Raw genomic sequence first — 27,335 nt, forward strand, 5'->3', positions numbered from 1 at the left:
AAGTTACTATGTTTTATTTCTCTATGGTTCAACAAAGCAAACTCTCTACCAAAGCTTTAAATGTAATAATTTTATGAATTTTTTTTTCTCAATAGGCGGTCGTTTAGGCTGGTTTTCATTAAAAATATGGTCAGCAATTATAGTAATAGGCACGTTGGTAAACAGAGATACAACATCAAAACTCACCATGAAACTATTGGGTGGACACTTGAAATCTTTTAACTTTTCCATAAATTGTTTAGTTGAATTAAGCATGTAGTTATTAGATATGTACGGTTTTATAATTTTGTCTAAAAATTTAGCCAGTTTGTATTCCGGAGTGGCATAGGCGTCATTTCAGGGGTGCGAAGGGTGCTTGAGCACCCCAAAATGAAAATCTGAGGTAACAACATAAATGCGAGAGCACCCCTGGGCCCTGGTTTGCATACAAAATACACCGATTCAAATGGAACTTTGCATTGCTAAATAACGTTTTTTTTTTTCTTTCTTGAAAGTCGTTTCACCAAAGCGCAATATTTTCAGTGTTTTACATTTGTGGGTGGCACGCAGCGCCACACATATCAAAGGCAGACATGATTGTACTATTGCGTACCAATTAAGCACAAACACGCGCACTGCGTCAAGAAGTGCCGTTCGAGAGAAAACAATTTGTCTGGCTCTGGCTGGAAAATCGATTGGTCTCCCGTCGATGCAATATGTAACGGCGAAGCGACAGGGGTTCATTTGTGACGCAACAGATAGTTAATGAAGGAAAGTTCAACGATAAAGGAGTCAGAGTCGAATAAAATCTCATTTCAAGCTAGTTGTAATCCAAATCAGTTGCATCAAGAATCAGAGATTGTATTTCAGATACCAAGTGTTATTAAGATGAAAAAAACAAATCAGACAAGCATTGCAGGTTTTTTTGCGCCCAAGCGGCCTCGCCCAAGCGCTACAAAAGTAAGCAAATTTTATGATGGTGACTGGGAACGCAAGGATTTGCTGCGTGAACGCAAACAGTGGTTCGCTTGTTACAAACGTGACGGTGATGTTGTGACAGTGAATACGCTACGTCAGAAATTCATTGCACAGCCGTCAATGGTCGATATAATGCCAAATATATATGCAGCTTTGGTAACTTACATTGTTATGCCGACTTCTTCCTGTGAAGCCTAACGTTCCTTTTCGTTATTACGACGCTTGAAGACCTACCTTCGCAGCACTCAAACGCAACAACGACTGAACAATTTGGCCGTTATAGGTAGTCATCGCGAATTGGCGGAGAAATTTAACATGGAAGAACTTGTCACGGAGTTTGTTTCCAAGACAACGACCCGCAGAAACAAATTGGGATGTGATTAATTTATAGCTAGCCGCATTATAAGACAGACGTGAACAAATTAAAGTCGAATATATTTCAATATTCAATGTAAGATCACTTTCGCCTCGCATGTTATACTTGTTTTCATTTCTATCTGATCGTTTGACATACCGCCGCAGTCTATTCGATTACACATATGACAAAACTATCTTCTTTTATGTTGATTCGACGTTTCATGACGTAGGCTAAACATGGTTGAATTTACTATTAGATAGAGTCATTTGTTTTAACATTTTCCATCGGTCAGGTTTTCAATTGATTAGCCTATATTGACAATTTTCATAAGATAACTTAGAGCACCCCTAATTTCGTCAAATTAAAAAAAAAATTACGCCAATGCGGAGCTGGGTTTTTTTTTTGCTGAGACTTTTCGGTCATTTGTCCGAAATGACTTGAAAAAATTCGGTCAATTTTATTTATTTCGGTCATTTTTAGTCATTTTTGGTCATATATAGTCAATTGACTACATATTTTTTCGGACATTTTGACCGAATTTACTATATTTTTTTCGGACATTTTACTACAAAATTGGTCAATGACCAATAAATGAGCGAAAAAAAAAACCCAGAATTGCGGAGTGCCAATCATGGAAACGACTGGTCTGGCAGGATTGCCTGGCTTGTGCACTTTTATTAATCCATATAATTTGCCAGGACAGCTTTAATTTTGTGTCTGTTGTTTCGTGCTCGTTTGGTGTGTTCTGACAATCAGTTGTTTCAGAAAGAAATAAAAAAATTGAAAAATATGTTTTATTTAAATGGATATATATCCTCCCACTTTTTCAATAAAGTCTTAAACACCTTCATGGCTGATGAACCAAAAGACACGCCTGAAGTAGTAAATTTTAGTTATTTTATTAGTATACCCTTTTTATGAAAAGATTCAACAAGCTTTGCAAAAAACCTAGCTAAACTTATAAAAAAGAAATTTTCATGTGACATTCATCCTGTGTATAAAACATTTAAAGTGCATCAATATTTTCAACTGAAATCGCCTACCTCTTTTGCTCTTTCTTCGAATGTTGTGTATAACTTTAGTTGTTTGCTTGACACAAACCAGACATACATTGGTATGTCAACCAGACATTTATTGACAAGGGCCAGCGAGCACTTAAACCCAAACTTAACAACCAAAAGTGCAATTAAAGAGCACATTGCCTCTTCTGAAACGTGCACTGACAATGTCTCGATCGACCAATTTAAAATTATCTCTCGAGGCAGATCTGAATTTCAGACTAAAATCATGGAAGCCTTAAGAATCAAACGTAATAATCCGTCTCTCAACCGGCAGTTATTTGCCTGTGGCTCATCGTTCCTCTTGTGTGTGTTCTAATTATTTGTCAAATGCCTGTAGTTTGCACCTCGTGTGATCTGTTTTCCACCGTATAATTTACTTGTAACCAATCCTGTGTCACTCATTCAGTTTGTGCTTTTCAGTCTGGAGTGTCGTTAAAGTCAAATTTACCTTACAATTTTCATTTTATGTATATTGCAGATATGTAATTCCTGATGAGGACACACGTACGTGTCGAAAACGTTAGACTTTATTTTTAATTATGTTATATTTGTGTATGTAATACATCATGTTAAACCCGCTGAAGTTACTTTGTTTTATTTCTCTACAGTAGATCTCTGAAAAATAAAAACCTTTTGAGATCAATACTTTCTAAAACATTAGGAAATAATATAAAATCATAAATACCAAAACATAAAATGGAAAATTTCTCTTGAAAACCTCAACTGTTATTCACTATAATTTCCTCTGCTTGGATTTTTTGTGGGGCAGTGATCACTCGTTTCAAGTGTTGCGAGTAATTATGATAAGATTATAAACCAGTGGTTCTCAACCAGGGGTCCGCAAAGCGATTTCAGAGGGTCCTTGAAAGTTTCCGAGTTTGCAGCATAATTGATAAATTACAAAATTTGAATTTTATTGTGCTGTATTTATGTGTTACAGTGATTCTCAAACTGTACGTCGCAACGCAATTTGGTGCGTCGTTTAAAATTTTAAAGGACATTGGACAAAAGTTTGGTTTTTTTATAAAATATATATATTATATATATAAATAAATTAATTTTTTAATGAGGCTATGTTCAACTTAAATTTTTTGATCAATGCAACAGTTCTGCTGCTGAAAACGAGTTAGCTCGTGCAATTGTGATGTAATTTAACGTCACATGACGTCACAATGCCCCAAAAATCCTAATGTGTTGCCAGTCTAGGGGCCTGACAGGTTGCTTCAATTTTAAACCAAAAAAAAAATCGATTTTTAACCCATTTTCCCGCCAAATTCTTAAAATTAAATAAAAGTCAAAATACCAATCAGTGTGAACAAAGCTTGAAATTCAGCTTTGTTCACCATGACTTCGGGGTCTAGAGATTCTTAGACTGGGATCATGATGCCAGGCTACTAGTATATTGATCAATGCACATAGGTCATGTAAAGGAGCTTACTTTTTATGCAGCAAGGTAATTGAAATATTCTATTATTTTTTAAGGTTTAGACTAATTTACCTATTCATTTAGAGTCACTAAACTAGACTGCTTACTGGTACTAGCTAGAAGTCCTGTAGGCTATCTAACCCTAGTCGCTAAAAAAATCCAAGCAAGCATTTTCTTATGAATATAGGCCATGACTATGCTATGATGTCAACAAAACTTTTGAATGTAATGTAAAGGCAAACCAAACGTGGTAGCCTATAGGTTTCATCGAAAGGAAATATGTTTGCAATCGCCTAGTTCAGCGTTTCTTAACCTTTTCTGATTTTAGCACCCCTGTAAACAGGCCCGACCAGTCTAGCACCCCCTAACTATTATTGACATTAGACTACTACAGTACCGACCAAAAGTTTAGTACAGGCCGAAATTTTAAAATGCCTTCAGATCGCTGGAGATATATTTTGTAATGAAGTCTCTTGTTGTTTAACAAACTGAGCAGTTGTTTTAACGAAGTTGATTCAGGATTTGGTGTTTGGCTTTCATTCACCAACAGAAATTCAATTATAACCATATGTAGGTGAATCAACTCTCTTAAAACAACAGCACCGTTTGTTAGGCGACAAAAATATACAAAATATACCGCCAGTGATCAAATAGCATGTCAAAATTTCGACGCCGCCATTAAACTTTGGCCTGCACTATTGAAAGGAAAGCGAAGTACAAATTGATCATTTTGTTTATTCTTCAAAACTACTGTCGTCATTGGTGATAAAAGAAATAGGAAAACCCGAGAATAGTAAAAGAACATGGACAAACTTAAGCATATTTAAGTTACCCAGCTGGGTATCTAGTTACACATGTATCAATGTGATTTCTGTTGTTGCTTATGTGTGACCAATTTCTCTATTCGAGGCTTCGTGTTTGTCAAAGCCACTCTCATATCGTGGAGCAACCCATGTTGAAGGCGGCTCCGGCCAATTGTTTTCATTTGGAGCATGGTGCAGAACGCCTTTTCACACAGGTAGTTAGTCGGAAATGGGACGATCAATTCCATTGCTGCTCGTGCCAATGCAGGATGTGCTGTCAACTGGTCACACCAGAAATCAGCAAGCGGAAGGACGAAAGTTTGTCCCACAACTCTGATTCACCTGCATGTCAATCATAGCTCCTCCTTTAGTCTATTAGCCTATGATCACTCATGTCTGCCAAGATGGCTGCTGTATCCACTCTGGATACTTTGCCATGGTGGTTTCTAGAAGCGAGAGGTGAGCAACAATATTACAACAAAACACCCACCAGATAAGTTCGCACAATCTACTCAGGATCAATTTGAGTATTTGACTGGGAGATGACTACAATGACAGCAAATCATGTAGGCTACTTCGAAACAGCAATCATTGATATGACAACTGCTGATACTGGCAGAATAACAAAAAATGCAGAAAATTAAAATGGCATTTTTTGATATTATACTGCATGCATTTAGCACCCCCTACAGTCTATTCCAGCACCCCCAAGGGGTGCTAGCACCCCCGGTTAAGAAACGCTGGCCTAGTTGGTTAAGTTAAACTTCGGTACCGTACAGTAGCCTAGCTACCGACCAGACGTTGAAATCGTGTAAAAAAGGAACTTTTGCTGACCAGGTATAAGTTGCAACTGAGAAATATTTACAAAAGCCATTCAATTTGTTCAAAGAACCGAATTAGCCTAACAGTTCGTATTTACATTGATTCAATGTTTGAATACGTTGAATCACTCGGCCTATCGTTTTTCTTTACATTAATTTCATGTCTGAACAGGTTGATTCAATGCAAAAAAAACTGTTTTACTGACTGGCGCGCTTGTAAATGCAATGGTCATTTCGACGATCAATTGCAACACCGATTTGCTCCAAAATTTCAAAGTGCGTTTCAATAGTTTGGCAACCTATTTTTTCATTACCATGGCAACCAGAGAAAGAGGAGAACTCCTCTCACTTTTTCAAAACGCTGGCAGCTAAAGTGTTAACTTAGAAATGCAAATGTTAATCAGCAGTCTATCACCACTCACCGTTTTGCTATGACTGTAATTATAACTAATTAATATCGATTAGAAATGAAAAAAGGGAGAAATTCTTTGTAACAGTTGCAAATCTATTAATTTTTTATAAAATTCATAGAAAAACATTATAGATTACTGATTTTTGATCCTGTGTGCCAACATTGTGTCGATTCGAAACTTATGAAACATTAGACTCTATTGGGAGACACAACATAGGCTACCAACATTTCAGATAAAATTTGATGGGGGTCCGCAACCGCTTTGAAAGTAACAAAAGGGAGTTGCCAAGACAAAAAGGTTGAGAACCACTACTATAAACCTTAATCACATATATCTACCTTGATTGCATAATTCGGTTTGTCTTGTGCATCATCTCCAATGAAAAAATCCAAGTCATCCACTCCCTTCGCTAGTTTATTTCCTACTTTAGCAGTCTCTTTTACGGCAATGCCTAAAAATCGCAACATATATTTTGAATTGCAACAAATTGAAGAAAATTAAACTGTTGATAACAAATCTCCCAAAAATTTTCTGAACCAATAGATCGTGCAGCTGAAGTGGATAGTTTACACAAGGATTTTTTCCTGTATTAGTGAGACAAGATAAAGTCTTTATTAAAGTTGTCAAGAAATTTAATTATGGTTATATTTTGATCTTGTGATCATACAACATATCATATACACCGGCTCGGTGACTTAGTGGTAGTGCGCCTGCCTCTCAATCGGTAGGCATGGGTTTGATACCCTGTCGTGTCATACCAAAGACTTTTCAAAAACAGTACGGAATCTAATTCCTGCTTGGCACTGAGCAATGGAATGGATTCGAGCAATAATGTAGGCTACTCTGTAGGCTAGCTCAAAATCTCGAAATTTTTTTATTTTTGTTGGTTTGTAATAAAGTTCCTTTTGGTAAATGTATGTATCTCCTACATTACATTTCACAAAAAAATATTAAACTTTGAGCCTGGTTTGAAAATGTTCAAACTATCGAATTTTAGCTTATATATCCCTGAAAATGCTCACTCGCTATCTTCTAATGCACTCTAGCAGCTTAATGGACATAGTAAGAGGCAGTGACACAAACTTGTGGCAAGCAAAGTGGTTTAATTAGCAACTCCGTGAACAGTGAACACTGACACGTATCTTACTCTCAAAATATCGAATTCTACCACATTTCAGACATGATTTTCTTTGTGCACCGCTCTGAACTCGGTTTCTGCAAGAAGCTGTTTTTTTTTCACGGAGGTCTTTCACCACTTTATAGAGAACTTGTTTTTGATCTTGTGATTTCATTACCGTAGACCAGTGTTTCTCAACCTTTTTTGGCCCAACGCCAACGCCATCTTCATGAACTGGCAAAATTTTACCGCCCCCCCCAACAAAAACGATTAATTATGAAAAGCAAATGTAAAACAAAAAATGCTATTAATACTACAAAAAGTGCTCTATGCCAAGCAAAAAGCCAAGCAGAGCGAATTACATCAAATATAGGCTGGTTACCAGTCTCTAAAACCCTTACAGCCTGTTTTACCCTAAAAAGGGGACCATCAGAAGGTCCTTATTCAAATAGAATTCTATTTCTATTAGAATAAGGACCTTTTGATGATTCCCTTTTAGGGTGAAACAGGCTGTAAGGGTTTTAGAGACTAGTAACTATATTTGATGAAAAGCAAATATATATTTGCGAGCATGAAAACAGTAGGCCAATAGGCCTACTGGTAGTCAGTGTGAACCTTGGGTTTGGTGAAAAAGTGCCAATTTCTCCACATCCGGTGTAAAGCCAGTGAGAAACATTCGAAGATCACCTCTTATGGATATGTCAAGTGGGTTGGTATGTAGCAGAACAACACAGCTGAATCCCTCTTCCACCAGGTATGAGGTAGAAAATGCTATCGCGACGATACAAGCTCTTTGACGAAATCATTACGCTGGGTTGTAGATGGGTTAAACCAGAATGCACCCTAATAATCAAAACGCCCCCCTTAATCCGAAGTAATCATACCGCCCCCGTGAAAAACCAAAACGCCCCCATTGAGAACCACTGCCGTAGACTGATGGTAGTCTGTGACAAGCCCAAGCACTCGTTCTGAAGAGTCATTCACAACCTTGAGATGAGAAAGTCATCCTTTGATGCGGTTATAATCCTCATCTTTTTCCCAGAGAGAAGCTCGTTTGGACAGAAAGATAGGCTCCTCAATAACGTTGAAAAGCAACCAAGACTGTGGGTCAAACAAGTCTTTCAGCTGCGTGGAAAATGGAATGGCAGGCATCCTGCTGCTCAGCACCTTTCAAAGAAGATTTCTTGCTGTGTCTCTTGATAGGATACTAAAAGCCATACATTGCTTTTGTTGCACACCAGCGTCACTGAAAAGAGAAAGGACATCCAAACGCTCTGTAGGATACCAAAAGTGGTTATCGAATTTGCTAGCCAGTAGCCATGGCTTGGCTGAATTGTCAAAATCTCTCAGATTTATGTTCTTCTACATTGGTGAGCAACATTTTGTATAAGATCAAATCCTCGACAGGAGCTAGAAAGAGTAAAGCTGCTCTTGACCAGGGTCTGCTACTATTCGGTGAGTCCGATTCGGTGAGTCCCTAACCTCTAACCCCTAACCCTAACCCCAAACCTTTAACCCTAAAACGGCAATGATAATTAAGCTACGGTACCCGATAATTTAAAAAAAAATTTGAAAAAATCTCCCGTTAAGGGATCGGACTCACCGAATCGGACTCACCGAATCGGACTCACCGAAACGGGCCATTCCGCATGACCATGCCTTGACATAGAACAGGCATAGAAACTTAGCAAGGTCCACAATTTTCATCAATTGAGACTATGGAATATCTTCTTTCAACCGGTGCTGTAGCATGGCAATCTTAATGGTGTAGATTACCTTCACCATCCAGCGTGCATGACGCCTTGCATCACGTACCTTCATTCTAAATACCTTTCTTTCTGGCAACACTCCCCTGCAATAAAATGTGATATTTCCGCATTGTAGAGGGGCGATTCAGTGTCAATTCACACAGTCAAGAAAATCAACCTCTTCGATTTTCTTTAAATTTTACACACCCTTTTGCTATCCTATATAATGAACAACTGCAAAATTTGAGTAAAATTTATTGAGAAACACGAGAGTTATAAAGCATTTAGTTTGGGGGGGTCTGCCGAGGGGGCACATTTTTTTAATTTTTGGCCATGTTTGAGGCCCTATTACTGCTAAACTAAATTAGGTAAGAACCCAAAATTTTTACATGTGATAATACTTCTGCCAAATATTGAAAAAACAACATCGTTCACATTGTCACTCTGAAAGGTCAAAGGTTATAGACATTCAAAGTTGGTCGTTTCCAGCTCTCGGCTAAAATTTTTCAAAATTTTAAAACCTTACCAAGACCCTATTTTTGATTGGTTTTGGCTGGAATTTAGTAGAAGTGTTGTTTATAGGATTCTCTATGAACTGAGAAAATTTTAGTATAAAATATTAAAGGGGTTGGGAGGTATTTAATGTGAAACATGGGTCAAAATGAAAAAAGCAAAAAGTGGGGTCCTTTTAATACCCCGGTTACCCATGACTCCAGTGAAAATTTGCACTGAAATTTTTTTCACATATTCACTAAGATATGACAAGTCTACCATGCAAAATTGATCCATGGTTCTCAATGTTTTCTTATAGAAAGTATTCGTCAAAGTTTGGACAAAAACGCTAAAAATTAGAAATGAAAAATTCAAGGGGAGTAGGGGTGATCATTATTTTTTCTTGCTATTGGCTATATAAAGTGTTCTTGATGACAGTAGAAATATTATGTGCTTGACAAATGACAATGTAGACCTATGAATAATTTTTGCAAGACGTTTTACGCATAAAGTTTAAGACAATATTATCTTTATATGTGTGTTTTGGTTACACTGTCCGATATCGTTTTGTTCGATCTTTTGGTATTAAATTTTTTTTAATTGCATGAAGAAGAAGTATATAACATCAAAATGCCATGTTAATGCAAGCTGTAGTACCTGGTAAGCTGACATACACAGACTATTTGGAAAATTGGTGTGTTCCATAATTCTAACAAAGAATGCATGATGAGTTTGTGCAATAATTGCTCTTGCAGAGAATGTTTGAAGAGCTACTTAATTGATACATTCAGCAACGAATATGATCTTGATGATACTACAGTATAAGGGACAAGCAATGGGCTCATACTGATAGAACGACAATTAACTGAGCAGCTAAAAGGCCAGGATGACTTTATCGAATCATTGTGTGACACCTTTCTTGCTTTTATTTATTTTTGTTTATTTATTTGCATCAGGCTCAACTCAAGATGGTCAATATTACAATCAAACATAAAAAGTAGAAACAAAGCAGATACTCAACTCCGTAGAGCTGAGTTGTAATGTACCAAATACAGCTTTAAAGACCCATCACTTCATTAGCAAATCACAATCAAGTTACTTGAAACAAAATTTAGCTGATGATGAAGTCGTAGTACTACTTGATTTTGCTGAGAACTACTCATTTAGTGTCCAAGATGCCATGCAAGGGTTCCATTGGGACAAAACTCAGGCAACCCTTCACCCTTTTGTAATATACTACAAAAAAGATGGAGCTTTAACATTAAAAAGTTTGGATGCAATATCAGATCAGTTGGAACATTCAACAAGCACAGTGCATGCATTCATTAACCAAATAATTCCAATTATCAAATCACTTGGTAATGTGAAAAAAATACTCTATTTCAGGGATGGTGCTGCTTCACAATACAAAAACCGTAAAAATTTTATCAATCTTTGCCATCTGATTTTGGAATTGATTTCATCAGATTTTGAAATTGATGCTGAGTGGCATTTCTTTGTTACATCTCTTGGCAAAAGTCCATGTGATGGAGTTGGTGAAACCACCAAAAGATAAGCTGCACGTGCAGTCGTGCAAGTCTTCACGCAGCAACCAACAACCAAATTCTCACACCACAAGATCTTTTCCAATGGGAGCAAGATCACATTTCTGGGTTTGAATATATTTGGGTTTCTTCAACTGAAATTCAAGACCTCAACACAAAATTTGAATCGAATATGCATTGTGTAAAACAATAACAGGCACGAGATCACATCATAGTTTCACTCCACAATCATTTCAGTCTTTGAAAATGCGTCGACTGTCAAATGATATTTCACATACCCTTGTGGATGTGGCACGAGGTCAATCACAACTCCAAGAAGATGATGCAAGTATAGGCCAATGTGTAGCTTGCAGATATGATTCTGATTGGTACATTGGCATTATTAGTGAAAAAGGCTATGAAAAGCAAGACTTCAATGTTCTGTTTATGATACTTAACAAAAGCAACAAATGTTTAAACTGGCTCAGACATCAATAACCATGCTGGATTCCATTTCATGACATTGTTTGTTCAATTGCTGTGCCGAGTATCCATGGTTCTTCTGGACAACAGTACAAACTGAGCAATGAAGATTATGACAAAATTTTCCATTTTGTCCACTGACAATGAGGACCACGTCCACATGGTACATTACAGTTGTCAAACGTATAACAATTGCTTTGTGAACAATTGCTAGAAACACAATCAAAAATACACTTCAAATGTTTTCTAGTGTATATAGTTCAATATTGTTACATTTTTTTTTTAATTTTTCGTTTGTAACTTTTAACGTTTTTCTCCAAACTTTGACACATACTTTCTGTAAGAAAACACTGAGAACCATGGATCAATTTTGCATGGTAGACTTGTCACATCTCAGTGAATTTGTGAACAAAATTTCGGTTGCTGTGTATGTCAGCTTATCAGGTACTACGGCTTGCATTAACTTGGCATTCTGATGTTATATACTTCTTCTTCATGCAATTAAAGAAAATTTAATACCAAACGATCGAACAAAAAGATATCGGACAGTGTAGCTAAAACACATGAAGACAATAATGTCTTATAAACTTTTTGCATAAAACGTCTTGCAAAAATTATCCATAGGTCTGCAATTGTCATTTGTCAAGCACATAATATTGCTACTGACGTACTGTCATCAAGAACACTTTATATAGCCAATAACAAGAAAAAATAATGATTACCCCTACTCCCCTTGAATTTTTCATTTCTAATTTTTAGCGTTTTTGTCCAAACTTTGACGAATACTTTCTATAAGAAAACATTGAGAACCATGGATCAATTTTGCATGGTAGATTTGTCATATCTTAGTGAATATGTGAAAAAAATTTCAGTGCAAATTTTCACTGGGGTCATGGGTAACCAGGGTATTAAAAGGACCCCACTTTTTGCTTTTTTTCATTTCGACCCATGTTTCACATTAAATACCTCCCAACCCCTTTAATATTTTACACTAAAATTTTCTCAGTTCATAGAAAATCCTATAAGCAACATTTCTACTAAATTTCAGCCAAAACCAATCAAAAATAGGGTCTTGGCAAGGTTTTAAAATTTTGGAAAATTTTAGCCGAGAGCTGGAAACGACCAACTTTGGATGTCTTTAACCTTTGACCTTTTAGAGTGACAATGTGAACGATGTTGTTTTTTCAATATTTGGCAGAAGTATTATCACATGTAAAAAATTTGGGTTCTTACCTAATTTAGTTTAGCAGTAATAGGGCCTCAAACATGGCCAAAAATTAAAAAAATGTGCCCCCTCGGCAGACCCCCCCAAACTAAATGCTTCATAACTCTCGTGTTTCTCAATAAATTTTACTCAAATTTTGCAGTTGTTCATTATATAGGATAGCAAAAGGATGTGTAAAATTTAAAGAAAATCGAAGAGGTTGATTTTCTTGACTGTGTGAATTGACACGGAATGGCCCAGAGGCAACAAAGTAAAAACAGGATACTGACCAAGAAAGACGAGAGTCAGCTCCAAAATTTCTTGATAATCTTTTTTAGAAGTATCGTCAAGTAGCCTAATGCAGCTTGACAAAAGAAATGGTGTTTTCACATGTAGTCGTTTCCTTACTGTATTTTATTTCACACACTTGGAGTTGGAAGTCATGTTTGTCAAGGGAAGGCCAGCGGTCGAGAAGAACTTTAAAGGCTGCCTCATTTGGTGATTTTGTGGTGCTATTAGTATACACCAAAGCAGCAGCTGCTCCACACAAAAGTTCCACCACATGATGTTAGTTACAATAGACTACTTAAGTACTACTACATAATAAGCCCCTTTGTCGCTCAAGCACAATCCTTGCTGGAGCACAACACCAGTGCCTCATCCTGGATCACCAATACCTGGCAAGAGGAGTGGACAGACAACACCTCCAGACTCCACACCTTCGTCCCCGACGCTGGACCCATGCCACCAGGAAAGGAGCTCAGACGACCTGCCTGGGTACGGTTGAATCGCCTCTGCATGAGTGTCGGCCTTGTTGGGCGCTTCGCTTCCTTGATGCACAAATGGGGCCTATCAACATCTGCGGCATGCAAGTGTGGTGCAGAGGAACAGACAGCAGATCACATCTTCTACCACTGCCCAACGTTTACTCCTCCAAGGGCAGTTGGCCTGTCAACGCTGGAGGACTCGACAATCAAGCGGCTGCTCGAAGAGTGCCCGGACATTTGACCCCAATGAAATGTAGTCCAAAAAACCAACCTATCATACAAAAGAAGAAGACTACTTCCAAATGCTTTTTCCAGGCACACAGTTACTCCTTTATGAATTCCTGTGTTGTGTTGTATCAAACACCAAACCGATGGTTGCATGTCTATCAATATTAAACTTGTCGAAAGTGTCCAGAAATACAGTATCCCAGTTAGCTCTGCAGCTGTGCTATGACCATTATCCACTTTTCAAATGTTATTGTTAAGCAAAATTTCACTGTTTTCATGCGTTGCAGTCAAGAGAATGGCAATGACTTCTTGGGGTGTCATTGATGTGATGTGAGGGCTACCGCTACAGCCTCTCACAAAATCAATTTCCTATAGAATATTAAGACTGTTGACCGAACCTTTGGTGCTGAGGTGCAGACAAGACTTCAGACTTCCAGCTTTTCAATACTTATAATTATATATTGGTTTCTTTTTCCAGTTTTGTATATAAAGATAAAACGACTGTCTTGTGTCATTTTCTGGACAAAAAGCCCAACAGATGGCCTAAATATAATGTGCATTTGCCTCAAGACATATCAAGTAAGTCCATAAATTTCTTATTTGCCTAACCCGCAAAACCACTATCTACCACCTTGTGACTAGCTACTAACTCCTCATACAAAACCACAATACTTTACTGGCCGCAAAAAGGCTGTAAAATCAACTAAAATGACACTGAAATCATAAACTATTAGTGACTCTCAGACTTGGAGCAGGATGAAGAATGAAGATGTTCCACGTGGAAGGTAACAGAGGAAATGACATCAAAATCATGTGGTCAAATTTTGGGAAATCCGCTGATCAGATACTGCTAAACCACTTAGAAATTGACTAAAATTTTTTTGGAAAAATTCAGAATTTCTCCCTGGGTGAACCAGGATCAAAGGTCAATCCAACAAAACTTTTGGTTTGCAAATATCAGTAAGCAAAATGGAACATTATTCCATCAAATAAAACGAGTCACCCTAGTACTCAGTTGCGCCTCTAAACGACTGCATTGACACTGTCTGCTTTGTAAAGCGATGAGGAGCAACACATTCTGCGATGGATACAGCCCTATATATAAAAACAAGAATGACTATTACCAGTGGCGGCTCGTGACTTTTGCTCATGGGGGTGCTGCAAATAATGTTGTTAAGTGTGACGTCATAGAATGGCAGGAACGGACGAGCGCCGAAGGCGCGAGCCTCCTAGGGGGGTCTGGGAGCATGCCCCCCAGAAATTTTTGCACTTTTATATGCTCTAAAATGCCATTCCTGGTGTTTTCAGGACAAAAAATAAAAATTTGAAGCAGTTGAAAATGTGGATTTTTAGAACTTTGAAACAAAAAATTGTTTTTTCTTAAAATGAAAAACCTGACTTGGCGATTATACAGCACTTGCAACATTTGCACTTAGAACACTTGCACATAATCATCCTGAAAGCAGATAATCAATACCATGATTGGTTTGAAGGTAGGTGGCAAGTTCAACTACTGCTCCCATGGACTGAATGCAAGCTGTGAGTGTCTTGTTCAAAAGCCCAGCCGTTTCACATCCACGCAATTCTTCAAAATTTTTGTTTCCTCCTTCATGAAAATGCGCCCCAACATGATTTTGTTCATGGCTGATGCTCATCATCGGCATATGAGCAGATCTTTCCAGGATAGATTGGAGGGCAGGAAATCACCAGCCACTCAGCAGTCTTGTCGTCCAGGACATGGCTGATGCTTAATAGCATGAACACAGGATGTCTTTCTTTCTCTCCTGAACAAAGTACCAAAATTTTATAGGCTTATCATATCTGCACTATACTGCTTGTTTCTTTGACATCCACAGACTGTACAATGTACATACCTTTAAAGCAAGTTGTAACAGATATTACTTTTCAAACATTGGTGATAAAACTGATGTATCGAGCAGTTTCTGAAAATGCTGAACAAGCTGTGCTGTTCCAAGCCACGAACAGTTGATTCATTGAAAACACCTGCATGCCAAAAAATAACTAATTAGTGGTCACACAAAAAAACTAGTAAAGCATTGACATGAACACAAACCTTGCACATGAATACACAAAAAATTTTCACCAACTATAGTTGTGTAATGCAGAATTAGGCTCTTTGCACTTGATTACATGCTCTTCAAGTTTTTGAAGAAGTTACATTGAATGCATTTTCTACCATTGTACATTTGTACAATAATCCATTTATTAGAACGCTAACTAAAAACCTACTGAAAGCATGCAGTGGAAATGTCCGTGAAATGTTGCTTGGATTTAATGAGGATTTCTTTAGTTTGTTTGCAACCTTTAATGGCGTGTCTTCTTCCACAGCATACAGGCGAGACACATGATGAAATTCTGCAATAGCCTACATGACTGACCAAGCAGGTGCTCGTGGCCAGCACAAGGGAGATTCATCCGTTTCCTTTTTCCAAAATTGTTGTAAATATTTTTCACATTATGAGTAAAATCAAAAAATAAAAACAGCTTTTCCTCTTTTCTCAATGGATGCTCTATGCTGTGCGAAAGCTTTCCACCACACAGATCAACAAACAATTTCCTATAAAACAAAAAGTACAGTTTAAAGTGGTGACAATGGTACATGTAGTCATAGATGGGACTTTTTTGAAATAACATTTATAAAAAGTTACAGAAGCAACAGGAAAAAATTTGCCTTCTGTAACTACAATATCAGGTCAAGAAAAACAAAAATAAAAATCGTAATTCATTCTATATTAATCTATAAATTTTAACATGTAGAATAGCCTACTTGTAGGCTACTACCGTTTGGCAGAAATACGCTGTTTCACAATAATTCTATTTCACAAACCAACGAATGTGCACTTTATAAACTGTTTGCACAGCAAATTAGTGTTAAATATTCCTTACTTTTTTAAGCTTTTTTGGGCTTAATTGTAGCTTGGCATCCTTTTGACAGTAAAACACCAAAATCCGATGTGTTATATTGTGTTGCTACATCACAAGTCACTTTGGTTGCTTCACACTTGTCAGTTTGACAGGATATGTCAGAATGAAGAAAAACCTAATAATGCAACAGTTAACATTCTGCAAGAATGCGTAGAATGCCAAACACTGCATTTTTCTCTTCCACCAATTAGTGAGCCCTAATGAAATGCTCAGCTTCAAGCATTTTGACAACATGGTAACAATTTTATGGTATCATAATAGCATATACTCAGATTGCTCACATAACTAGGCAGACTCGTTACTCTATCATTTACTTTGTTCCACAACTCTTGATGTGTCCACAACGGCATGATGTCGGTGTAGATTATGCTATGTTTATTATTTGTTCATAAGAAATCAACATTACGTCATTTACCAACAACGTACCGATATTTCATGTATATCTAGGTCAGCATTCATTCTCACAGAATCATGTGCTTCACTATCACCATCTGTACTCGCAGTATTCTTGTGAGCAGCAGTGTCTTCAGCTATCCACTGAAGCAAAAATACCAAGTAGGATTAGTAAAATAATTTGCTACCTTGATGTTTGATATGCAGTTTACAGATTCATAGCCTATTCACTGTTGGCATATACCAGTAGCCTAGTTCAGTTCAGTTTATTTTTCATCATTAACGTTTCTGGAATGAAAATGGTTGTGCAAGCTGCAATTAGGCCTACCATCAATATACCAACATGCCAATAAACAGGAAAAGTTGATAAAACCATGGCGGTTCAAAACATGTCATGCAATAGCTGGGTATCGGATGTACAGTAGGCCTACGGTATACAACTGCAGCCAGCTAAGCTGTCAGCTACCGTACTAAACCTGTTAAAGTTAAAGAAAATAAATGTAGCCTATGCTGTAAGCATAGCTGTTATTAGTACAACATCAACATCATAATTGTCTAAAACACTGACGTCTAACTCTACAAAAATACTTAATCTATACTAGTCTAACTCTAAACAGGCAAAACATCTCAAAAAGCACTGCAAGTTAGCGAGGGAAAACACACTAAGCTGCCTGACTAGCTTCGACTGACAGGGTTGCCAATAGTAATATCGCTGGCTTACAGTCCAGCAGTTTCTGTCGTAACAGAAATTTCAAGACTACAACATGGCAACATGGTACTGCAAAAAACGCAGCACCCTCTCCCAGCCAAAATCGCCGCTTCCAAGAGATTCGCGCATGCGCAATACAGCACAAACAAGCTGAAACTGGGACTGCAGGGAACTGCAGTACCAGAGTTTCCGTACCAAAATTTATTTAATGCGGTGATTTGTGCTATTGTTTTCTAGATATGACGAGGGGTTTGAGTAGACTTTCAAGAAATACACATACATTAGGCTATAAAATAAAAACTATTTAGCTAAAATTAACGCTAATAAAAAGTGCTCAATGCCTAGCAAAAATTGCTAAGCAGAGCGTTATCAAAGCAAATACAGAAATTACGCCAGGGGGTGCTGCAGTACCGCAGCACCTTCTGACGAGCCGCCACTGACTATTACTATATAAAAGCAGGTTAGTTCAAACCATGGTTACCACTACGGTACTCTACAAGTTTACCAACTTACCAGAGGTGGGCAGTAGCGCGCTACTATTTTGGTAAAAGTAGCGGTAACGGCGCTACTTTTTAGTTGGAGTAGCGGCTGTAGTAGCGGCGCTATTTTTTTCCAAAGTAGCGGCAGCGGGAGAGGCGCTACTTTTTTTCAGTCACACTCCCGCTACCCGCTACTTTTTAATTTAAAGTGAAAAATACTCGTTTTTTTCACAACACTGGCGTGGTCAAGCAGTTATATTATATCGCCTATAATCCTGGGTCTGCTACTATTCGGTGAGTCCGACTCGGTGAGAGCCTTTTTCGGTGAGAGCCCTATTCGGTGATTTTTTTGAAATTTTGTTTGAAAATTATCGGGTACCGTAGCCTATTTATCATTGCCGCTTTTACATCGTTTTAACGTCGCTAAACGTTGAAATAAGACCCTAACCTGTAACCCTTAACCCCTAACCCTATAACGGCAATGATAATTAGGCTACGGTACCCAACAATTTAAAAAAAAAAATCACCGAATAGGGCTCTCACCGAATAGGGAACTCACCGAATCAGACTCACCAAAACGGGCCATTCCGTATAATCCTATATGATCGGTTTGGTTGCAAGTTTCGGTCTTTTGGGAATCTCGTTTTCTGGTGTGGAGCTGCGATACTGCGATCAAGGTATGAAATCAATAACGTTCATTTTAATTTTAATAATAGCCGAAAAAAAGTTGTATATGGTTCATATAGAATATAGACTACATGCAGTGAGCATGGCCTCATCAGTCATCACCTATGCTAAGATGTCCAAAAATAAGGTTTTATCGTATTGGTTAAAGTAAAACTGTTGACAAATGGATAGCTAATATATTTGTTGTGATAAAATTTTCTTACACGATGGTTTTTGTTTTTGTTAAAAGAAATCATTACAGGGCAATTTTGTGTTGTTTGTTTTGCTTAAAACTTTGAAGTTACAACGTAGTTTGTCTTAAACAGCTCATTTATTTTTAGCTGACGTCAACTACTTCGGCGAATATCTCCGTGTGATGAAGCCTATCTGCCAGGCTTTAGACATTCTCCAGGGCGAGTCCAAGGCATATTACAGCAGGGTTGTTGGTATTTTACCCGACCCAAAAAAACCCGGGTGGGTTTTTTTAATAAAACCCACTTAAAAAAAAACAAAAAAAAACATAAAAAACCCAGAGCATCATATTTGTCCAGTTTTTATTGGAAAATTAAAAAAATGAACAAAAACACTACAAGGCACTTAAAACAAACTTTAAATTAGGACTTAAGGATGTGATTGTGAAGTAAATTTCCAAGAATAAACTGAAAACGCAGTGGATATTGTACAGTGCACAAAAATCAAGTAATGTCACTTTGTGTATACTACACTAAAACTCATTTATGCAAGAAGGCATTATAGTTAAACTGGTGAAAGTACTACTCTACTGTAGTCTGTATATATGATGTGAAATGCAATTTAGGAGGCTATTTACCAATTACAGATTCTGGATTCTAACGCATGGCTGTTTCAGAGCATTTGCCTAAATGGCCATTGGCCACGCAATCGCTCAATGGCTCATCCATTACTATATATAATATATATATAAATGATAAAAAATATTTAAACATGATGGCATAAATGCTCCTTGCCTTCAAATTTAAAGCAAATGATGCAATAATGTGATTTCTACCACAGTAGCATCAACTTGGTATAGAAATCAGTGGATGATGCAACATCCAACTTGATAGTAAAAACAGAGAGAGACTGTTCACCAGGCATTTGATAATAAAAGTAATTTGCGTTCTTCTGGTGACTATTTACTAGGTTACCTCCTGATGTTAAAGATGATAACTAGCTTTTGTATTTCCGACGTTTCGTCAGTCAGCACGACTGACTTTATCAAGGTGGCTAAAACAGGTTAACACAACCTGTTCAGCAACGATGGCACAACACAAAAACATACTGATAAAATGAATAAAGTAAGCAGCAAGAATCAGAATTAAAACACGCAACAAGATACCTAGAGGTTAAACTGAATGCAGTGAATGCCTATGTTAGGCATTCACTGCATTCAGTTTAACCTCTAGGTATCTTGTTGCGTGTTTTAATTCTGATTCTTGCTGCTTACTTTATTCATTTTATCAGTATGTTTTTGTGTTGTGCCATCGTTGCTGAACAGGTTGTGTTAACCTGTTTTAGCCACCTTGATAAAGTCAGTCGTGCTGACTGACGAAACGTCGGAAATACAAAAGCTAGTTATCATCTTTAACATCAGGAGGTAACCTAGTAAATAGTCACCAGAAGAACGCAAATTACTTTTATTATCCAACTTGATCTTGAAATTAATGGAGGATGCAACATTCAAGCAACAACAGCCCTAGTGCATTATTTTATTGAGTTATGCAAGCATGTACTGTGAGTGAAAGGCACTTCATTCGTAAAAGGTAGTTTTGAGGTGAAATAAGCATGAATCTACCTTTTTTTTGCATCTTTTTTAAAAAACCCAATAAAACCCAAAAAAAACCCGGGTTTTTTCAAAAAAACCCGGGTGGGTTGGGCTTTTTTAAAAAAACCCGGGTTTTTCTCAACCCTGTATTACAGAGTCTTGCTGCTAAGCATTACAATTTGCGCAAAGAACTTGACCGAGATCAGTGATCTTGTGAGCTGTGAGGAGTTGAGAGTGAAAGTCCTTGAAGGGGTGAAGAAACGATTCAACAAGTGCTTCAACGACATGAAATGCGTTATAGCATCATGTCTTCATACCTCCTTCAAGATGTCGTGGCTACAATTTCTGCACTACGTTTCCACGGATGATGCTGACGCACTGCGAGAAAAAGTCAAGACAGATGTAATTCGACTGTTGCGAGAGACATCAAGCCAGGTTCATACTTAGAAGAGTGACACCAACACCAGTCACGACTCCAAGGATGAATTTTTTGGTGTGTTGGCACCATCCTGTGAAACGTCGGTGCAGAAGGAAACAGCAATTGTGGACGCCTTTTTTTCGAACAGGAGCAAGTCCTTGACCTTTTCGAATACCGAGTTAAAACATTTGTTCATTAAATACAACACCCTCATTTCTTCCAGTGCTGCGGTTGAGAGACTTTTCTCTGTTGGAAAAGATGTGCTTAAAGCGAAAGCGGGCAGGACTCAATGACTCTCATTTTGAAATGCTTGTGTTTTTGAAAGATGCGTATCAATAAATTTCCCTTAGAATGTGTTTTCTATAACGACGTTAAAATGACAGTGTAAACAAATGATAACATTCGTTTTCAAGGTCATTTTCGGGTCATTAGGGGCTGGAAGAGTGTTTCCTAAGTTAGTGTCATTTTAAAAAAAAGTAGCAGAAGAAGTAGCGATAGCGCGCGCTATTTTGGTCCAAGTAGCGGTAGCGCACTACTTTAAAAGTAGCGGGTGCCTACCTCTGCAACTTACAAATAATCAAAAATTCAGCCTTACTCACATGATGGCTGTATAAACTGTGGTTCTGTATTTCCAGCAAAACCAAGCTTTGAATATCTGCAAAATTCAAACAAATGAAACCAGGTACATCACACCATGATGTCACAAACACTTGCTCACAACTTTTGCAGATTAAACGAAAAAATTTGCAACTAGAGTTATAGATATTGTATATTATAGGCCTACTTCCTTATTTGGTTGTATTTCATTGGAGCTCTGCCTCTAACTCAAGGGTTCTTAAACTTTTATTAATACGGATTTAAAAAAAAAATTGGTTTGCGTGGACCCCCATTGTGGCCTAGTCCAAGAAGCTTTTTTGATCAGCATGAATTGGACATAACGCAATAAAATTATAATGAATTGGTAACAAAATTTAAGTTTTATTAAATGTAAGAAATAGCGAATGAGGATTGTTTTTCAATATATTTGATTTGATATCATTAATGTGAAGAATGCTGAGCTGTTTGTCTTCAACAAGAACATGAAATTGTGGCTTTGTGTTTGATAGGGCTGATAGGATAGTTGTTTGAACTTAATCTTTTTTCTTTTAAAAAAATTTATTCAGTTTTAGAAATTATACACTAAGATTTCCATTGGGCCTTCACTAGGGTGGAATGAAAAAAAAATTTTTTTTCAAATTAAAAAATCAGATTTACCAAAAGTGGCATATGAACTTAAAACCAACTTCTGAGAAGGTTTTGGGTTTGTGCCACCTACACCTAAGGTGGCTCATAATTTTTAAAGGTCATCCGAGGGTCAAATTTCATGAAAATCCCATAACTTGGAAACCGGTTAAGCTAGAATGTTGGTTCTTAGCTTAAAACATTCGGAAGGTCCATGTTTATATCTGTTATATTGCAACTTTTTTCTCTATTTCTACCACATAAGCCAAAATGAAGTTTTTCCTTATCCTCATGAAAAACGTAGCATCCATCATCACATTCAATTTTCAAATGGAATCTTTAAGTTAACAATAGAATATTGTAATAGCAGTGATCAATGATCATCCCTCCCTTTCCTTTGCCAATGCACCATGTGATTTCTATGGAACTACACTGCTCATTGGTGCTTAGTCATCCACAACATTATGCTAGGTGCATATGGCTCAGTGCAGTTTGCAGTAACCTAGTGTATGTGTTACTGGTAAGTTTTAGTCTGTCAGCTAATAAACCAATCATATAGAAATGCACTTGAAATAACCTAGAATTGTTATGTTGAGATTGCTGGCCCATATGCTGTATTTCTGTCAATGGGCATGTTTGTTTGAAAAATTATGACAGTGCAAAAGTCTGGTTGTACCATCCTGCCCAATTGTATTTTGAAAATGTGAACTGTATATTTTGAACACTGGACATTTTTTTTGTAAATTTCAGACCGTGAAACTATATCATTGAGTTTTGAAATAACCTTAACCCGTTGTTTAAAATGCTTACAAGAAAGGCTGTGACAAGGATTTGTGAACGTCAAGGAGAGTATAAGTTTAGGAGTACTGGTTCATTCCCTATGGGTGTTCTTCCACAAAAAGAGATGTACTACAAAGATTGTTGCATGAGCGGAACTGGAGAACAAAAGCAGCAATTGTTAACATCGCTTCCGAACTTATTGAGCGTTGGATTCACTGCAATGTTTATTGCATCACTGTAAATGGTGTACTTTTTGGACTTCAAAAGGTTGTTGAAGATTTTAGATACATGAAATCTCAGCCTAAAAAAGGAAAATAGGCAGCTACAAAAAGTGCAAATTTGGCAATTTTTATGTCAAAAACTAAGTAATTTATCATTAAAAACTCTTGCGCTGGTTTAATTAAATTGATTTATACCGATACAACACAAAATAATCCAGAAAAGTAAAAAAAAAAATGAATTTAAAACAAAAAATTTAGGACAAACTTTAAACTGATTTGACAATGGGCTGCAAACAAGATGCTACACAATAGAATGTAAAACAATGACCTTTAAAAATTATGAGCCACCTGGGTGTAGGTGGCACAAACCCAAAACCTCCTCAGAAGTTGGTTTTAGGTCCGTACGTCACTTTTGGTTAATCTGATTTTTTGATTTGAAAAAAAAAATTATGCATGTAAACTTCAACTATTACAACTATTACTATTACAACTATTACTATTACAACCTATTACAACCTCAACTATGGCGCCTGCTGGTTTTGTTGGCTCTTTCTTTGTTTCCACAAAGATAAGAGTTAAACTGACTGGTAAAGCGGTGGTCGAATAAATTTGTGGCAGAATACGGTGCGATACTGATGAGCCCAGCCTCATGGGCGAAACACGTGTCTATCGCTGTCAATTCTTGCTACAAATCGGCTGCCGAGAAACAACGACGCCTTCTGTTTATTTAGAGAATGTTGTATTCTATTCCACAATATCGTTTCTTTTATAGTTGAAATTATCGAAGCTTTAGATGAGTGGGGTTTAGACCTAACCACTGAGATCTTAAAACTTAAAAGCAAATTAAATTTATTTTTGAACTATTAATGTTTGCTCAGATAAAATTGACATGTATCCTGCGTCGCCGTCTGCATGCAAACTTAGAATATATTAGAATCCTCAAATATTACAAAATTCCAAATCCGACGACGCCTTCTGTTTAACATAATAATACATGTTTAAATAAGTTTCTACATTCTCTAATGCCAGTGACGTGCGGTGAGGTTCCTAGATGGTGAGGCACTGATTTTTTCAATTCACTTTTACAATTAAATTTTTTAACAATAACAAAAACGGTATAATACTAATCAAAAAAATTAGCAGCATGCTTTCACATTTATTAAAAATAAAATCCATGCGCCTATCCTTTTGGACCAGTAGTTCCCAACCTTTTTTGGTGTCAGGGCCGAATTTCAAACTTCAGAGTACGTATGGAGCCGCATGAAAACACTCAAGTAATTATAACGAAAATTTTAAAGCATGAAAGCATGTACCAACGAATAGCAACACTAACAAGAAAAATAGCACAAATCAATTTTAAAATCAATTTAATGTCCAACTTGGCATTGGCTTTGAGCTTTAACAAGTTTGTTATTTAAAGCGGTGCGCAATTGCAGAGGATGCAGTATGCAGTAGCTGCTTGAGGTGGTCATCGGTCAACCGATATTTATTTTTGATTCTGATCATTTTGCTGAAAAGTGCTTCACATACGTAAGTTGATCTAAATACAGAGGCGTTTTTCTGGGCATTGGTTTTCAAGTTGGGATACTTTCCCTCTGGAACTCGACTTCAAAATACAAGTAGCCAAGATCTTCACTTTGAAATAATTGTTTGAGCTCGATATCTGACTGCATGTCTAGCAACTCCAATTGAAAATTAGGCCACATTAACTGCAATAGGATTTGCAAACATGTTCAATTGTTCATCATTGGCAAAAATAAATTCATTCCGTTAATGCGGCGGTTAAACAACAGTATCAATTAAATTAGCCTACTGATAAGTCTGCTGTATGCTTCAAATGATCCATTGGTTCGATGGTCAGATAGCGTGGGGAAATGTGTTGTAACACCACCGGCAAGCTGCGTTTTCCAAAGACAAAGCTTGTTAACAAAAGCAATTGCTGTGCTGTACAAATTGTGACAAAACTTGCTATTGCCTTGTTGTAGAGTTCGATTTAGAGTAGAAAGGTGTGTAGTGATATCAACAAAAAACGCCAAATCAGCAATACAAACTTCATCGCCAAGCTGAGGGATATCTTTCTTTCCTTCAGCACACGTTTTAATCTCTGGAAGAAGGTCATAGAATCTTTTGACACATGTAGCGCGGCTTAGCCATCGCACAGCTGTGAACATGACTAGGTCACCATACTCAGCATCAGTATCTGCGAGAAAGTTTTTGAACTTCTGATGGTTAAGTGCGTTAGCTCTAATCCAGTCTACGGTTGTTGTTACCACATCCGCCGAGTTACTGTAGTATTACTCAGCTGCAACTTTTTTGCCTTTTGTTGTATGGCTCTTGAACAGCATTCTGTTGCAAACGTAACTATCGCCTGCTTCATAATTTCACCATCCGAATATGGTTTCATATTGCGAGCAAGTAGATAGCTCACCTTGTATGATGTTTTAGTAATATCTTTAGATTCATTACTAACCTTGAACATATTTGTTTGCTTATTCCGTGCCGACTTAAAACATTCCAACTTTCTTTTCCTTGATTCTCCTTGGTAGCAATCATATTTTGTAGAATGAGTTTTGTGGGTCTGCTACTATTCGGCGAGTCCGATTCGGAGAGTTCCCTATTCGGAGACAGCCTTGTTGTATTTCCAGACGTTTAATATAAAATAAACAATAATAATTGTAGCGATAGCCAACCAAGTGAGAAAACCATTTACCTCTTGTTACTTACTGATTCAGTGTATAAAAGCAACGCAATATATAGTAAGAAAGAAACGCAAAACAATCAACTAAGGAACGTGGTACAGAACGCTCAATTGATTACACGCGCAGTGCGGTAGTAATCAATTCCAACGTCTGTACCAGAAAACGCTGAACTGTGATTATGTAGTGACGCTGGTCACGAGTTACATATATTCAACGTAAATAAAATGACGACTATAACACCTCCCCCGATAATTTTTATACACAAAAAAAAATATGAACAAGACACCGAATTAAACAATAACTCTCAAAGTCCGAAACGGGCCGGAGGTCTTCGGCGACGGCTCGACCTTCGTGGGTTGTGTGGCCCGAATTCCGGTACAGTCGGTGTGTCGTCCGAATCCGTTCGAGCTGAGGTGGAGACAGCGGAGGAGTCGACTGTTGGTGCAGGAGTTTCTCCCGGCTCCTGGTCCTCCGATGATGCATAGCGAGGTTGCAGTTGGTCCATATGGCGCCTCCACGTCGGACCATGTGGCAGCAGACGTACCAGGAAGATTCGGCTACCCTGTCGCTTAATCACCTCGGCTGGAACCCAACGAGGATCCTGGCTCCGTCGTGGAGTGAATGATAGCGCGTAACAGGGATCTCCCGGTTTGGACTGTCGTTTTGTAACTTCAGAGGCGTCCATGTTGTGAGGGTTTTGTCGGGGTACCACTTGAGACGGTGTGGGGAGAAGCGTGTCGATCTTGGTTCGAATCTGACGATTGTTGAGTAATTGGCTTGGAGAGTAGCCACTCGGAGTGGGCGTGCGTCGATACTGCTGTAGGAATTCCAAAACTGCTTGTTTCGGGGGCAGGGAAGATTTGCGAAGTGCTTGCTTGAACGTACGTACGAGGCGCTCCGCTGCTCCATTGGTTTCCGGATGGTAAGGGGCACCCGTGATGTGCACCATACCCCTCTCCTTACAGAAAGTTTGGAATTCTGTGGATTTAAAAGTAGTAGCATTATCGGTAACTATAGTATGGGGATAGCCGAAATGAGCAAAATCTTCTTCTAGCAGGTTGATAGTAGCTGTTGACGATAAGGAAGTAGTAGCATGAATACATGGGTATTTAGAAAAAGCATCAATGCTGAGTAACCAATGGTAACCCATGAATTCTACCGCATGATCTATGTGCAAGCGACTCCACGGTGCTTCTGGAACCGTCCATGATTGGACCTGGGTTTTAGATTGCGGTTGATATTCGCCACAGGTACTGCACTTGTGACAAAGTTCCGCGATGTCTCGATCGATGTTTGGCCAGTAGACGGACGTCCTTGCCAACTGCTTCATTCTCTCAATGCCGAAATGTCCTTCATGAAGCAACTGAAGGACGGAAGGACGAAGTTTGGAAGGGATGACCACTCTGGAACCGTAAAGTAGACATCCGTAACAAGTAGAAAGAGAGTCTGCGTACTTACGGAACGGTTCGACCGGGCCTTGTGGAGAAGACTTGGCCGGCCATCCTTCATGAATGAAACGCATTACCGTGGAAATGATAGGATCTTTAGAAGATTCTTTACGCAGTGAGGCGGCATTTGGGGTCTGGACCTGCAAATCCAAAGCATCGATAGCACAGACG

At 37.9% G+C, this 27,335-nt stretch overlaps 1 pseudogene across 1 annotated transcript in view; it reads right to left on the minus strand.

Moving 5' to 3' along the window:
- Nucleotides 1-17,022, minus strand: part of LOC145769428 (actin-related protein 3B-like) — a 60,656-nt pseudogene extending 43,634 nt beyond the window's left edge. Inside the window, exons 1-6 of the transcript XR_014289008.1 lie at nt 16,774-17,022; nt 16,309-16,462; nt 15,652-15,979; nt 15,276-15,405; nt 14,879-15,185; nt 6,178-6,290 (exon numbers count right to left, since the gene is read on the minus strand). The product of XR_014289008.1 is annotated as an actin-related protein 3B-like (transcript). The remainder of the gene's footprint in view (nt 1-6,177; nt 6,291-14,878; nt 15,186-15,275; nt 15,406-15,651; nt 15,980-16,308; nt 16,463-16,773) is intronic.
- Between the last annotated feature and the right edge of the window lie 10,313 nt (nt 17,023-27,335).

Source organism: Aplidium turbinatum, chromosome 4 (genome assembly GCF_918807975.1).
Source record: "Aplidium turbinatum chromosome 4, kaAplTurb1.1, whole genome shotgun sequence".
Lineage (NCBI taxonomy): Eukaryota > Metazoa > Chordata > Ascidiacea > Aplousobranchia > Polyclinidae > Aplidium > Aplidium turbinatum.